Source organism: Equus caballus, chromosome X (assembly GCF_041296265.1).
Source record: "Equus caballus isolate H_3958 breed thoroughbred chromosome X, TB-T2T, whole genome shotgun sequence".
NCBI lineage: Eukaryota > Metazoa > Chordata > Mammalia > Perissodactyla > Equidae > Equus > Equus caballus.
In genome coordinates, this window is record NC_091715.1 from 38,831,343 (window position 1) to 38,847,337 (window position 15,995).

Genomic DNA, 15,995 nt, shown 5'->3' on the forward strand with positions numbered 1-15,995 from the left:
TTATGGTTCACCATAGCATGCACATCCTGAATCGCAATTCTTTTGGCTATTTCCCAATAAACTCATTTTGAGGGTAAAATAACTAGTGAATTTGCTTTTTAAGTTAACATTTCAAAATGAGTTGAGTATAATGAGGTATATATAAATATCTTTATATTTATAATATATAATATAAATTATAAATTATTAAATATAATTATATGTATTATTACAGTATTATATTAATATATAATTATATAACATAATATGTATAATACATGTCATATTTATATATTTATATGTAAATATAGAATGAGGTAAGTCTGAAGGACTGTGAATATTTTAGAACTCACATATTTGCATATTATGAAATAGAACTACATCTTCGATATGAAAAACAGACAAAATATAAAAGAGCCTACATTTTTGTTTAGCCTAGAAAAGTAAATGAAAATGACAATATGAGTTCATAGTAATTCCACATGGTACATATTCAAACCCTGGTAGTAAATCAAAAAGGATTTGTTGCTTAAACATCTATATGAGGCAGGATTCCACCAGAGAGGCAGACCAACAGGACAATATATATATAGTCACAGGCTGCATAATAACGTTATGGTCAACGATGGACTGCATATGTGACCATGGTCTCATAAGATTAGTACCATAGCGCCTAGGTGTGTAGTAAGCTATACCATCTAGATTTGCCTAAGTACCGTAGGGGAGGAAGAAATTTTCCTCTACCCTTCGAGGTTCTTCCAGCTGGTCTAAGAATTAAACCGACATGAGAAGTAAAAGAACACAGATGAGAACCCAACAAACAGGCTTTTCTAGGTTCCTCCCTGTCTACCATCTAATTCCCGTTATGCTAAGGTGATAGCTCGCATCCTGAGACAGGTTTTTAAATCTGAATTCTTTTAGGCAGTTAAGGGGGAGGTAACAAGAAAAACTTTGTCTTTTGTTTCTTCAAAATAATCCTCATGTTAAAGAGACATTTTGAGGTAGCAAGTTCTGTTCCCCTTTAGTGCACACTACAATGAAAGCGCCACATTTCTCAGAACATATCCCGGGGGTAAGTGAGGCATGACTGCGGCTGTGTGTATATATACATACGTATATAATTTGCTTTTTCATTCATTCATTACGAGATATATGGCTTACACAATTGTGGGGATGGCTAAGCAAACCCAAAATCTGCAGGGCATGCAGTCAGAAAGGAACGATGGGGCCCACGCAGATTATACAAGGTAGTTTCCCTGACTTTAAGTCAACTGATCAGGAGCTTTAGTCACATCAAAATCTCTTCACAGCAACACCTAGATTCGTGCTTGATTGAAAACCGGGGGGCTGGAGCCTAACCAAGTTGACACATCAAAAAGCCACACGACATCATCAACGATTTGTCTTACAATTGAATAAGTTTATGCTATGATATGATAGCCACCTGGGCTTTATTCTCAGAGGTAATCCAAGCGCAAACGATTTAAATCAACAGTGGCTGGACAACGAGTTGAATACACGAGGGTCCACTTAGAGAACTTCAGAGTTGAAAGGGGCCATGAAAGCTTAGTTGTCTCTCGCCGCAGCCCAGGAACCTCCCCGCCGCCCTCTCTGGCACTCGGCCGGTCGAGGCTCCTCCTGGAAGGCACGCGCGCCGCGGAAGCCGCGGGGAACCCACCTGGAGCCCGGCGCCGCGGCGGGTGCGGGAGCAAAAGGGGGCGGGGCCTCGGGACGCGCGGCGCTGGCTGTGGCGCCCAGCCCGCCAGAAGAGCGCGCGGCGGGCGGACGGCGGGGAGCCAGTCGGGTAGGGCGAGCGCGGCCGGCGGGTTGGGGGGAGTGAGTGGGGGGAGGGAGGAAGGGGAAGAGGCGGAGCGTGGGAGCGCACAGTGTCAGGAATACAATAGTGCTCGGCGCCGCTTCAGCCGCCGCCGCCGCCGCCGCCGCCGCCCAACCGCCTGCCCAGCGCGGAGGCCTGACGGGCCCGGCGGGCGGGAGCCGAGGGCGGGAGCTGCGGCGCAGGGGGCGGCCCCGGCGGGTCGGGCGGGGGCGGGGGCGGGGAGGAGATTAGGGGGCAGGTGCGAGGGAGGGGAGAGAAGAAAGCGAGCGGTTAGGGGGCGGGTACCTCCCCTGCTGGACTCGCCCGGCACGTTGCCGGGCTCGAGCGTGGAGCCGGGAAGGCGCCGCGACGAGCCACGCGAAGGTAGGCGCCCCTGAGGGGGCCGCGGCGCGCCGCCCGGGCGGTGGGAGTGGCGGCCGCAGGGAGTCGGAGCGGGCGTCCCGGTCAGCCTCGCAGCGCGCTGCCGGGTCGCTGGCTCCGAGTCGCGGTCGCCTCGGGCGTGCGCGGCGGCTGCGGGCTGTGGGCGTGTGTGGGCTGAGGTGAAGTGCCCGGCGGCCCCGGTGCCGGCCGGGGCAGGGCCGGGGGCCGTGCGGGGGTCGGGGGCGGTCGCCCGGGCTCGCGGCAGCTCCGCTCGGGCAGCGACTGAGCGCCATAACTGCTCCGGCTCTTCCCTCCGGTGCCCCCTCCCGGCGCCCCCTCCGCCCGTGCTCTGCCGGGTCCCGGGGCTCCCGGCGTGAGCCCCGCGGCGGGAGGACCTGCCCCGCGGGCCGCCTGGGGCCGGATGCTCCGGGGAGCGCGGGCGCGCCCGGGCTGTTTGCAGGGCGGGGGGCGGGAAGGACCGAGTGCCTGCGGAGGAGGGCCGGCGGTGCGGGGAGCGGCGAGGCCCCCGGCGAGCGGGGCGCCCCGCGGGCTGACGAACTTTCCCTCCCCCTGCCGTCATTGTTCGGGCGCTGCCGCTCGGGGCCGCCGCTGCCGCCGGGCGCCGGGCGCTCCGGGGGGTGGGAAAAGCAGTAGGGCTTTGCGAGTCTTACGGGAAAAATTTCCCACCGCTGGGCACGGCAAAGTTAACTTTTCTCCAGCGGTCGAGTTGGTGTTATTCCCTTCGCCGTGGGGCAATCGATGAAAAAGAAAAGCAGAAGAGAGCCTCCCTCCAATCTTTACCTCTCGCTTTTCAGAGCCCCGGCGTCGGCTCTGAAGTCTGGCTTTAAATTGCACGGGGCAACCTGCGTTTATTGCGAGGAGGAAAGGAGGGCGGGATCTCGAATGAGTGACCATAACAGGGGTATGTGAAGGCGTGTTTAAAAGTTGGTATCGTTGTGTAGCCCCGGGACGTATGTAGCTCCTAGGCTTTTGGCAAGAAACTTGTTTGGCCGCTTCTCTGGCTTATCTGAGTTGCAAGGAAATCCATGGCCTCAGATGTGCACGAGGGTTTTTTTTTTTTTCCATGTGAGATCCGTTTATCTGTGAAGTTGAGGAGCAGATTCCCCACGCCCCTCCCGCCGCTGGCTGATTGTATAAGAAATCAAAACCGTGTTGATGGTGATTCCAGTGGCCTGGAGGGGAAGGCGGCCTCATTCCCTGTATTCAGTCTGATAAAGATAACTGCTTCTCTCTAAACTCGGAAAGTAATGGAAAATAATTTAGGTAAAAACTGGTTGCACAACATCTTGGCTTAGTTTAAGCAACCCAGAATCCACTTTCCCAGAGTGGTTTTCTTAAATACATTCCCTGCAGCCACTTCTTGTCAGCCTGGGAGTTGGGGGGTGGGGGATGAGAAAGGAGTCAGCTTGAACAAAGTTTTGTGTTTTTATTTAATTTAATACTTTCATAACATCTGTAAACAATGGGAATGTGGATCCTGGCCTCTGTACCCTTTGAATAGTGTAGTTCTCATACTTTTATAGCTTCATGTGATTACTCTCCGGATAAGTGAAAATACTTTTTTTTTCTTTTTTGTTTAGCCTAGGAGTATTCTACCTCCATAACATATCATTTTCTTTTTCATTTAAAGTGAGCTCTGAGCTTAAATACTTGAGCCCTGAAAGGATAATACCTCTCTTCAAAGGGTAAGAGGTTTACACGAGATCCTTGGGAAGTGCTTCTCAGCGGTAGCTACTACCATCATTGCCACCTTTTCTTCAGCTGTGCTCTTCTCTACAGTTTTGTTTGCTAGAGAAGAGCTCTTAACCCAATATTGTTGCCTTGAAACAGTTCCTTGCGTTCTTCATCCGGTCACTTCTGGAATACTCAGGAGTGCAGGTCTGGTTCTAGAATCCGCACTTTCTGTCTCCCTCTTCTCTGAGTCACGTTGCTGTGCCTTGGCAGTGTGGTAAATGCCCTCTCGCCTGTGAATCTTGGTCGCAGGTAGGGGAAGGTGGAGAAGGGCCTCCCACTGCTCCCTGAAGTGTTTGTGTTCAGCTGGGAGCCAGGAGTGACTTGGAAGCAGCCTTAGGGGTGCCTGTGACCCACCTTCTGGCCTGTAGAGGAGGTTCCCAGGCTCAGGACAGGCGGTGCTGCAGGGCTCTCAACATAGGTGAAAAGTATGAGTTAAGAAATTTTCAAGAACAAAGAATGGGGACCGGCCTGGTGGCGCAGCGGTTAAGTTCGCACGCTCCGCTTCTCGGCGGCCTAGAGTTCACGGGTTCGGATCCCGGGTGCGGACATGGCACTGCTTGGCACACCATGCTATGGTAGGCGTCCCACATATAAAGTAGGGGAAGATGGTCACGGATGTTAGCTCAGGGTCAGCCTTCCTCAGCAAAAAGAGGAGGACTGGCAGTAGTTAGCTCAGGGCTAGTCTTCCTCAAAAAAAAAAAGAACAAAGGATGTTGAAGGTTTGTAGGTCGCATGATCCTCTCCTTTGATAATGCTTGTCTTTTCTCTCCCTTCTGTTCCACCAACCGTAACAACCCATTTCTCCCCTAAGCTGCGCAAAGCCATTTCTTCTTTTTGCCCACTACTTTGAGGTCTGGCTAGAACTAGGCAAGTATTTTGGGGGAACTGGGGGAGGCAGGAGGCATCGGGTGTTCGTGAAGATGTGGCATTACAGAGGGCCCTTGTAAGCCTTCATCAGGAATACAGACGTTGAACGTTATCATAGGACATAATGCACCTCCCTCCTCATGGAGCTTATACAAAACAGCAGTTGAGGAAGGTAGAGCTCATATGCTGGCTTACATTAAGAAAATCTCTCATCAGGGGATAACTTTCTATGACCTTTACTTTCCTCACCTTATAGGTGAGGGCTGGGTGTTAGGTGACACCCATCTGGCACTCTCCTGAAATGGCTAATATGGGGACACTTGAATGGTTTACAAGTTTCTACTTATTGTTCCGGCTACAGTGGCTGGGAAAGCCGAAGCATTCTGGTTTGTTGGGTGAGGAGGCTCTAGGATGAGTGGGTAGAAGTGATGAATGAATAAAAGGCTGCTAGCAAGTGGTCTTTACAGACCAAGTAACCACTGCTTTGAGTTTTCTGTTTCTGGAACCTTTGTGACTCCCTTATAGTTATTTTTCCCTCCTCCCGTAGGGCTCTCCATAGACAATAGCAGCAAAGCTCTTACCATCAGAGCTGCCTCTGTGCTCCTCTTGGGGGACAGGAGGGTCCTGGGGAGAATTTGACCCCCTAGCTAAGCTTAGGAAAAGGAAAGTAAAAACTCAGAGGGCAGCCAAGTGAAGAAAGTGGGAAGATCGTTCTAGGGCTTTGATCAATAGGAAATACCTATGGGTTTGTTAATACTCTTCAAGCAGTAAGTAATTTAATCTCTGCCAGAACCCAGAAGCTATGGCTGAAGGCTGCTACTCAAGGAGCTCTTCGTCCCTTGATATTGGCTGATAGGCAAGGAAACCCGAGCCTGGAGTATGTTTTTTTGGAACAACTGACGAGAATATGATATCATCATAGCCAGTACACTAGACCTTGTGTGTTGGAATCTCCTGGGAAAATTATTGTTGTTATTCTTTTTTAGATTTTAAAACCTTTTTACTTTGATATAATATTATTACAAAAAAGTTGAATAGTACAAAGAACTCCCGTATTCTGTTTACCTAAGATCACCATTTATTAACAGTTTGCTCCAATTTGCTCTTTTTGGTTCTTTTTCTGAACCATTTGAGAGTAACCAATGAGAGATTGGTATTTGTCAAGGACTTCCTGTCATGAAGGATGGTTCAGGTGTAGCTGTGGGATCTAACAGAACATTGGTGGTGATACAGGGCCCCAGAGGTAGAGTAAGGTCTACCTATAGCTGTGAAGCATGCATTTGTAACTCACATGTAAATCTCTAGAGCTAGATATAGAAATCATTATCAATTGTAAAAGTGGTTGAGATAGGCTCCCCTTTTGTCATCATTCTTGTCGGATTTGTTCCTAACTATGCCAAACTTTAATACTGTTATGAAAATCAACTCTGCCACTCCCTAACTTTGTAGCCATAATATATTCTCCAACATTTTCATTTAATTCATTCAGCAAACATGTATTGAATGCCTCCTGTTTGCTAGGGGTATAAGAGGTGAAGGATATTCATCTCCTTAACAGTTCAACATCCAGTGGAAAGGAAGTAAGGAAATTTACCATCACAGTCAGGGGGAAGAATATTCGCTGAAAGGGTTTACAGGGGGTGATTAGAACACTAGGCTGGTTAAGGATCTGAAGAGTAGATACTTGGGAGTCCTTTGGGATGTACGTAAATGTGGAGATCCATCTTCTCAGTCTTGCTGCCCTTAGATGGCAAGGTTCACGAGTTAGGGAGGCCTTTGTTGTCGTACACCTGGCACAGGCTATGGGGTCAGGCCAGCTTGGATTCTAATCTACTCTTGATCTTGCCCAGTTACTTAACTTCTCTATGCCTCAGTATCTTTGTTTGCCAAACCATGTCTCTGATGTAATAATTAATTGAGGTAATAATTGCTCTGTGAACATTGACTTCATCTTCCCCTCCAAAAATGCAGTATGTGGGGAAATAGCATGAAAAGTGTTAGGTATTAAGGTTGGAACTAAGGTGGTGTTTCTAATTTTTCTACAAATAAATATCTAATTACTAACTGTACTAGGAGCTATGATGGAGATCATTATATGGGATAATAACAGTGACAACAGCAATGATTTGTTAACCATTTCCTGTCTGCCGAGCACTGTGCTAAGTATTTAACATAGGGTGTCTCTCTGAGGTGTGAGGCTCAGGGAGGTGAAGCAAAGGTAACTTGCCCAAGGTCACACAGCAAGTAAGAGGTAGAACACTTCTGTGAGGGAGACCAGCAAGGTACCCTGGAGCCTGAAGGATGAGCAGAAATAAGCAAGGTAAAAGTCAGCGAGAAGGGATCGCCCGGCAGAGGAAACAGCAGGTGTTGTGAGGGCACTGAGGTGGGAGAGAGATGTGGAAAGGATCCACAGAGGTTTGGCTAGGACCTGGGTAAAGAGAAGAAGTAGGCAGAGGAAGATTGACAGGGCCTTAGGGGACCTTGTTAAGGAGCTTGTGTTTTATTCCAAGGGCAATGGGAGGCTGCTGAAAGGTGTTTTTCACCTTTTCTTAAACTGTATGATGTGTGTGTGTGTGTGTGTTTGTTTAATCCAGAAAAGCATCTAGTGAGGCCTGAACAAAAGTGGCTTGAGAAAGCCATTTCCCCTTCAGTGTTCCACTTTGTGATCCAATAGAGGCAATGTTTCTGGCCCAAATGTGTAGATCTTAAGCAGTTTTTACTGCCTTCCATTAACATGGCTAAAAAGAGTTGCTGTGATGCTGGAAGAAGCTGGTTTTGCAGAATGCTTCTAGAAGGAGGTTTAATTAGGCTCATATGTCTGATGCTTTTTAGGCTGTGTTAAGGGAGCTCTTTCAGCTTTCACTGAGCCCTGTGAAATGGGGAAAAAAGTAGAATTGGGAGAAAAAGTAATTCCTGGAAACCTGAGTTGTTGTTCAGTGTTAGAAATGTTGAGTATAAGACCTTGGTTTAAATATATCATGGTAAAGATGCTTCAGTGACTAAATGGAAATTTTTTATGTTTTTTTGTTTTTTTGGTGTGTGCCATCTGTGATGGCAGACAGCACATTTGTGAGAATCTGGGAAGACTTAGGCATTTTTTCAATACTTATATATTTATTCTCATCCAGGTACTGTAGGTTTTTCAGTTTGAAACTATTTCTTACATGCAGAGTAAACTTCATGGGAGGAAGACAAGTGTTCTCTTACCCTTTCTGTACGTACTGGACCACAAACATTTACTCTGAGGTAGCTGTGTTAATTAGCTTTTTTGGCAGGGAGGGTTCTTAGCTGGTGGCTGGATGATCTAGGACGGCCTTGCTCACACATCTGGTGGTTGGCAGGCTGATTGGTCAGAGGCTCTAAGGTGGGATGGCTCATCTCCACTCCAAGTGGTCTCTTCTCCAGCTGGCTAGTCTGGACTTGTTAACATGGTGGTCTCAAAGGCACAAAAAGGAGCAAGTGAGAGCAAGCACCGGTACACAAGCACTTCTCCAGTGTTTGCTTATGTCACATTTGATATTGTCCCATCAGCCAAAGCACTGAAGTGCTTTCATGGCCAAGCCTAGAGTTATTGTGGGAGGGGACCATCCAAAGGTGTAGCTACAAGGAGATGTGAAAAAATTGGGGGCCATTGTTGCAGTGATGCATAGTAATTATTAACGAATGTAACCTCTTTTCCTTTGATAAATCTTGTTAAACGCTCACTTAAATGTAGTGTTTTCTTGAGACTGATATGATTGTACCACCCTTTCTACCTTTTCTTCTACTGAGTGTGGGGCTGAGTGATGATTTTTCTAGAAGGAAGCCAAAGGGAGATAGTGTGGCTCTGGACATAGATATTCTCATGGGTGGTGGCTTGACTGCTTACTGATTTTGTATGGTTATTATCAAAGGAGCCCTTGGGTTTCCCCAACCTCCTGTTCAAGCTTTATCATAAAAACTGTAGTGTATTAGGCTGTACTAGGTTTTGTAGTCAAGCAAAAAGATGGTTAATTGGGAATCCATCACTACCTGAAAGGTGAGAGAAATGTTTGCAGCTTTTCCTCATAATCTTTATGTGATTTATAGTTGTTACCTAACAGAAGAAATCCTTATTTGGGCATTGTGATAAGGACGAAGGATTCTCTGTAGATACATTTTATTTGGTCAAGATTTTAAAACTCTCCTTGTGACTGCAGTGAAGAATTCAGTATGGTGCTGTGAAGCGAGTGGCCAGTGACCAGCAGTTTGGGGCATCAGCCTTTGGCCTCTGCTCGTGAAGATTTCAGAAGTAAGACCTTTCACGTAACTGAAATAGGCTTTACAACCAGCTTGTGGCCTGATGTATATTACATGAAGATGCAACTGGACCTTAGGAAGCATGTGTGGGCAACTGAGTAGAAGGCTCACTTTGTAAATCTTAGAGCTGTACGTACATTCCTCCAGAAAATTGCTTGGTGTTAGAAGCTCAGCTTCCCTTCTTTCCTCCTAGGGTAAAAATTAAAAATGAAAAATCCCTGACATTTTAAAAGTCAGTGACTTGGAAATAGCCATCAGAATTATAAATGCACATATCATTTGACCCAGCAAACACTTCCAGGAATTTATTCAACAAATATTTGCATATTACTTGAAGTATCGCTTGTAATAGCAAAAGATAATATCCTAAGTATTGGTCAAGGCTTGGTTATACAGTAGAATATTACACTGATATTGTATAATCTTCAAGATGTATGAAATGAAAAAAGTCAAGAAACAGAATGGTGTGTTTGTATGCTACCATTTGTGTGAGATAGTGGGGCATTAATATATACATTTTCACTTACATAGATATAAAATATTTCTGGAAGGATATTCAAGACACTGATAGCTTTGGGGCATACATGGTCAGGGGTAGAGGGTTGGAGGGAGACTTTTCACTGTGTAAACCTTTATATATACCTTTTGAATTTTAAGCCATGTGAATATATTACCTGATTTTAAAAATTAAATGCATTTATATAAAAAGAGATGGTGGATGGTGATGTGCACTTTCATGGACTCCCACCCAAGTTGACCTGGTCAGAGCTATCTCTATTAAAAAATATATCCAGTAAGTTTTATTTCCTAGAAATGCCTTAGAATAGTGTACTTCTGAATTTTTAACTATTGTCTTGTCTTTCCAGAATGTCATATGAGGGGAATCATACAATATGTAGTCTTTTTTGGTCTGGCTTCTTTACTTGCTTCATCTATGTTATGTGAATTAATAGCCTGTTGCTTTTTATTACTGAATAGTATTCCATTGTATGGATGAACCACAGTTTATATACCTGTTGAAGGACAACTTGGCTGCTCCCAGTTTCTTGGTAATTATGAATAAAGCTCCAGTGAACATTAGCATACCAGTTTTTGTGTGAACATAAATTTTCCATTCATTTGGGTAAATACCTAGGAGTGAGATTGCTGAGTTTTTGTAAGAAACTGCTAAGCTGTCTTCCAAAGTAGTTCGACCATTTTGTATTCCCACCAGCCATGAATATGAGGTGTGTGTCAAGGTTTGTTTTTCTACACATGGATGTCTGGTAGTTTCAGAACCATTTGTTAAAAAGACTATCCTTTCTTCACTGAATTGCTTTTGCACCTGTGTCTAAAATGTGACTGTGCTTGTGTGGGTATATTTTTGGGCTCTCTGTTCTGTTGCAGTGATCTGTGTGTCTGTCATTTTGTTGTTACCACACTGTTGATTACTATAGTTTATAGTAAGTCTTGAAATCAGGCAATACGAGTACTCTTTTTTTCTTCTTTATCAGAATTCTAGTGGTAAGAGAGGACATCCTTAACTTGTTCCAATCTTGGAAAGCATTCTATCTCTCACCGATAAATTTGATGTTAGCTGTAGGTTTTTAAACGTATAGTACCCTATTGTGCTGAAAAGAGTTACTATAGCAGGCCTGAGGCTGCTTGCTCTCTTTAGAAGGCCTGCTGGCAAGATTGGCCCTTGGCTGGTGTCTGGAAATTGGCTTTTGAAACATTTTGAAAATGAAATACTATATTCTACTTTCATTTATTCCTTTTCCAATGCCCTTTGTTTCTTAATGCTAATCCAAGTTCCCACCTTAATCATAATCTCTGTCTGAAGAATTTTCCTTTAACATTTCTTTTATGCCAGGTCTTCTGACAGTAAATTCTTTGTTTTTGTTTGTCTGAGAAAGTCTTCATTTTTTCTTCACTTTTGAAGGACGTTTTCGTGGGATATAGAATTCTGAGTTGACCATTTTTTTCCTCTTTCAAGGTGTTACTCCACTGTTTCCTTGCTTATGTGGTTTTTGATAAGTTTGCCATAATTCTTATCCTTGTTCCTCTAACGTTAGTGTGTCTTTTTTTTCCCTCTGGCTGCCTTTGAGCTATTTGTTTTTGCTTAGGTGTGGCTTTTTAATTTTTTCATATTTATCCTCCTCAGAGTTCTCTGAGCTTCTTGTATCTGTGATTTGTTGTCTGTCACTAATTTTGGAAAGTTCTCATCCATTATTTCTTCAAATAATTCTTGTGCCCTGTTTTGTTTTGTTTTTTTTCCTTCTTCTGGGATTCCAGTTACAAGGATGGTATACTGTTTGATATTGTCTCTCAGTTCTTGTATGCTATGTTCTATTTTTTACACTCTTTTGTCTCTTTTAATTTTAATTTTCATTGACCTGATCAGTAAGCTTGATCTTCATGCTCACTGATTCTTTCCTTGTCTTTGTCAAGTCTACTGTTGAGCATGTTGTTTTTTTACTGTGTTTTTTATTTCTAGCATTTTCATTTGATTCTTTCTTACAGTTTCTGTCTCTTTGCTGAAATTATCCATCTGGTCTTGCATATTGTCTACCTTTTCCGTTAGAGTCTTTAGCATATTAATCATAATTTTTTAAAATTTCATTTCTGATAATCCTACATCCATGTCATACTGAGTCTGGATCTGATGATTGCTTTGTCACTTAGAATATTTGCTTGCCTTTTTATCATGCCTCATAAACATGTTGAAAGCTGAACATGGGCAGGAGATACTGAGGTAAATATTGGATATGTTTGGGGAACACAGGTTACCTTCTGCTAGGCCTTTAGTGTTGAGATTTGAGTTAATCTAGTCAGGAGTTGGCTTGTGTTTGACGTTTGTTTTTGCTCTGGGCACCAGAGATTTCTAATGCCTCTAGTGATACCTTCTTTTTGACTCCTGCTTGGCTTTGGGTTTTGCCTTTGTGCTGTTTCCCGAGAGCTGTCTCTTGCAACCCTCCCAGTTGTATTCCAGTGTTCCTAACCTCGTAGCTGGTTTGCCAGATGGTGGTTCGTGGGGGAGGGGAGAGTTCTCTCATGATTTGATTAGGCCTCAGACTTAGGCAGGTACTGGATCCTGGGTCTTGAGTGTGCCCTTCACAAGATTTCCTGCCCCTCCTCCAGGGTTGGAGCTTTTTCTTTTTCCTTTCCCACAGCTGCAGTGAGTATCCACCAGTGTCCTCAAGCCATGGGTTTTAAGCCCTTCCCCCTGCAGATTAAGGCTTTTGTGCTTTACTGGAGATAAGGAAAGAAGTTTGGGTGGATTTCACAGTGGGTACTGTTTTCCTTGGCCAACCAGCACCACAGTGGAAGCTTCCTCTGGGATTTTTCCCTGATCCTCCCTGTAAGAGCCTGGTGGAATTCCCTTAGGGAAAACTGGTAAGAGAATGAGAATCTCCTCCCCTCATCACATGGAGCCCAGGAGCTGCATAGTCTCATGATCCCAAACTCTGGCCTCAAGCAATGTGTCAGAATTTCTAGTTTCATCTTCCTCCCAGCTTAGTGCTTGGATCCTGTATCTGCCTGCAGGCACCTGTGTCTTCAGATATTGAGATGGTGGTTTGCCCTGTGACCTCGGTTCTCTAATAGATCCAAGAAGAGTCATTAATTTTCAGTGTAGCTTCTTTCTTGTTGTAAGGGTGGAAATGGTGGCTTCCCAGTGCTTTACATGTCTGAGCTGAAACCTGAATCCTCAAGTTTTAATCTATATAAATGTCTAATGCAATGCATGGCCCATAGAAACCCAGCACAGGTTAGATTTTCCCCTTATTTTTCTTTTTCTCACCCCCTTGAATTTTATGGTTTTATGGCTAGGGAGCCAGGAATAATTGATTCTGGTTTGAGTTATGCCTATTTGGGGTTTTAAACACCTCTACACCATTGGCAGTATCTTATATGTTTGTCTTGCTCTCTTCCGAAATTCTGTGTCTGCCTTTGTAATTATTGAGCACATCATCAGTACTCAGTAATAATTTGCCTCATTCAAAATTAGAGCATGATTTAGTCTTTCTAGATTATAGGTTTTGTTAGTGACCATGTGTTTGTCATTTTTATTCCTCACATTTACAGGTGCAATTCAGTTCAGCAAATATTTGTTGAGTGCCCACTATGCTGTGAGTGAGGCACTAGGTGTTGCGTAGAATACAAACAAGCCTGACCTGGTAAGTGGAGTAACCACGGGGTTCCTGAAGGCAATGGAAGCCTTGTGGATGGAAGGATACTGCAACTTGGGAAATATCTCTGTTTCAATCCAGAAGGATTTTTTAATTTCTGTTTTTTTTTAAGATTTTATTTTTTCTTTTTCTCCCCAAAGCCCTCCAGTTGTATATTTTTAGTTGTGGGTCCTTCTAGTTGTGGCATGTGGCATGTGGGACGCCGCCTCAGCATGACCTGACGAGGGGTGCCATGTCCGCACCCAGGATCCAAACCGGCAAAACCCTGAGCCACCGAAGCAGAGTGCAGGAACTTAACCAGTCAGCCATGGGGCCAGCCCCATAAAATTCTCTTTTTGATTATACCAGGGATACATGAATGCCTTCTAATAAAAATTGAAAAATTGTAGAAAGAGCTGTAGTTCTCCATGACATCCTCATTTCATCACATTCTCCTTCCCAGGGTTGATTTTGGTTACTTTTTTGTGTATGTGTGTGAGGAAGATTGGCCCTGAGCTAACATCTGTTGCCAGTCTTCCTCTTTTTGCTTGAGGAAGATTGTCGCTGAGCTAACAACTGTGCCAGTCTTCCTCTATTTTATGTGGGACGCCGCCACAGCGTGGCTTGACAAGCTGCGCTGGGTCTGCACCTGGGATCCGAACCTTTGAACCCCAGACCACCGAAGCAAAGCACGCGAGCTTAACCATTACACCACTGGGCCAGCCCCTGATTACTTATTTTTGTTTTGCTATGCAAATTGCTATATCAAATATCATGCCATCTAGTAATTTACTGAAATACTTTTATTTTTAAGAGAATAAGCACTCAAATTCATTTAACTTTTAAGGAATAGGAATATTTATTTAAAGAGATACTGTCATCATTTAGTTTGGATGTGTAGCCTGATAATGGTTCTTTGCTTCACATTATAGTGTAACTCTTTTAATTTTTAAATCTGAAAGCTATTGTTAGTAATAGGTAGAATGGTAAAAGTCCACTGTGAGTAAATGAGAAATAGCAGAAGTTAGTACTCGCCAAAAAGAAGCTGAACTATATTGCCTTTTTCTTTAATTATCATACAGTAAAATTAACTTTTCTGAGGTGTGCATAGTTCTGTGGATTTTGACGCATGTATAGATCTGTGTAACTACCACCACAATTAAGGTGAAAACCAGTTCCATCACCCCAAAGAACTCCTATGTGCTATCTCTTTAGTTATACTCTCTTCCCACCCCAACCCCTGGCAGCCACTAATCTGTGCTCTATCACTATAGTTTGTCACTTTGAGGTGACACATAAATGGAGTCAGACTATATGCAGTCTTTTGAGTGTTGCTTTTTTTCACTTAGCATAATGCTTTTGAGATTCATCCAAGTTATGTGTATCAATAGTTTGTTCCTTTTTTACTGTTGAGTAGTATTCCGTTGTATGAGTCTACCACGTTTAGATTATTAACAGTTTTGGTGATTATAAGTAGAGCTGCTATAAAAATTCATGTGCAAGTGTTTGTGTGCACATACGTTTGTATTTCTCTAGGGTAAATACCTGAGATCAAGATTGCTAGAATCATACTACCGTTCATAGTAAAACTCGTTAGCTAGTTTGAATGCTAGAATGGATAGAGTAGCAGAGACTCAAGTTGTTTGAATCCTCCTTTTGCTTCTTACTAGCTTTGCAGCTTTGAGTGAGATTAACCTCTGTGTGACCCAGTTTCCTCATTTGTAAAATGAAGTTAATAATAACAACCACTGGAATTGTTGTGTGGAATTAATGGCATATTAAGGATAAAATGCTGAGCAATGTCTGACATGCCAAATTTTTTATTATTATTATCTCATGTTTAATAGAGCCTTTTCTTGTCAGAAACATTCATCTTTGATTGATTAAAGTGGAGAAATTAAGTAATCCATAAGTGTGGTGTGTTTGGTAGGCAAGCCTTCAAAGCATGCTGTCTAGAGGGGAAATTTCAAAAGTTGTCTTTGGGGCCGGCCCAGTGGTGTTGTGGTTCACATGCTCTGCTTTGGTGGCCTGGGGTTCGTGGGTTCAGATCCCAGGTGTGTACCTGCACACCACTCATCAAGCCATGCTGTGGTGGTGTCCCACATACAAAATAGAGGAAGATTGGCACAGATGTTAGCTCAGGGCCAATCTTCCTCACCAAAAAAAAAAAAAAAAAAAAGTTGTCCTTGATGGTAAAAACATTTAAGGACGTAGACGTATGAGAGTCCTATATAACATCCAAAGTTTGGACCAGGTGCCCAATTTTGATGGTTTTACTTGCCCCCCCCCCCAACATTAAAGAATCATGTTCACCAAAAATTTATACTTCATAAAGAAGCTGCAAAAAGTAGCTCCGAATCAACTAACGCTCAGTGAGTGCTTGCTATATACCAAGCCCCAGGCTAGTGTATAAACCTGAGTATCTCCCCACAAAATAAGTAATTTAGATAGTCACTAAATGTTATTTTTGTACTTTTTTTAAATAAAGCTAACTGTTGAGACACTGAGGCGTGATTTCTTGGAGCCCCCATGATGTGAACCATCTACAATTTCTCAGATCCTATTTTAAAGCACTTCTTTTTATAGGCAACCTCCCCAGTTTTGAGGAGCACATTGAGGGGAGAATTGCAAAAACTCAGCATGCCCACTCAAATCTTTCCTTAGAGCACTGTGTCATTAGGAAATGCAGTGCAGGCCCCTTTCTTGCGTAGCTGCTCTGTAGTATGGTCTCACTCAGTCTGAGCAAGCCTCAAGGGCAGAGGGGTTGTGTT

The 15,995-nt window shown here is 43.8% G+C and overlaps 1 protein-coding gene across 12 annotated transcripts in view; it reads left to right on the plus strand.

Moving 5' to 3' along the window:
* Positions 1–1,623: 1,623 nt before the first annotated feature.
* The window catches only part of JADE3 (jade family PHD finger 3), a 128,578-nt gene continuing 114,206 nt past the window's right edge, over positions 1,624–15,995 (plus strand). For 2 of the 12 annotated variants that reach the window (XR_011435077.1, XM_070258589.1), the window contains exon 1: positions 1,720–1,783. The gene's annotated coding sequence lies outside the window, so the exon portion shown is untranslated. Of the gene's footprint in view, positions 1,784–2,021; positions 2,180–15,995 lie in introns of those variants that run through there. The other 10 variants (XR_002805517.2, XM_070258596.1, XM_023634153.2 and 7 more) reach the window with 8 other exon arrangements.